A 535-nucleotide genomic window follows, 5' to 3' on the forward strand; every position below is an offset into this window, starting at 1 on the left:
AGTACTTGAGGGGAGTCACCACTATCTCCCCCACGAACACAGGCTTGTGGTCAACCGGCGGAACTGATAAAAGACTACTGCCGAACTTTACGCAAACCGCTACTGATTTTTACTGACAACGCACTACTCAACACGGCCCTTAACAGACCTGAACCAGACGATAAAGGCGACGTCTACTATTTCGCTAACAAAATACTAAGACTACTCAAGACGACAGATACTAAAGTTACATACCACCACATTCACGGCAAATTCAATCCAGCAGATGCACCAAGTAGACAACCTACCGGCAAATTAAAAATAGCCGAGAAGAGAGATACCGCAGAAAACCGATTGTGGGCCAACGACAAGTTCTATCGCACACAAGAGATGAACCGCACACAAGAACCTAAACGCACACAGAGCAACTATATATCTCGCCCACAATTGCAGACCGAAGAATTAATTAATACCCGCAAGAGACCTCCGGACGCTGATTTATTATTCACCGGGAGACGCCGTCTCCAACACGAAACAGTAAACATTTAAAAATTTT

This window comes from Gregarina niphandrodes (genome assembly GCF_000223845.1).
Source record: "Gregarina niphandrodes unplaced genomic scaffold scaffold00187, whole genome shotgun sequence".
NCBI classification, from domain to species: domain Eukaryota; phylum Apicomplexa; class Conoidasida; order Eugregarinorida; family Gregarinidae; genus Gregarina; species Gregarina niphandrodes.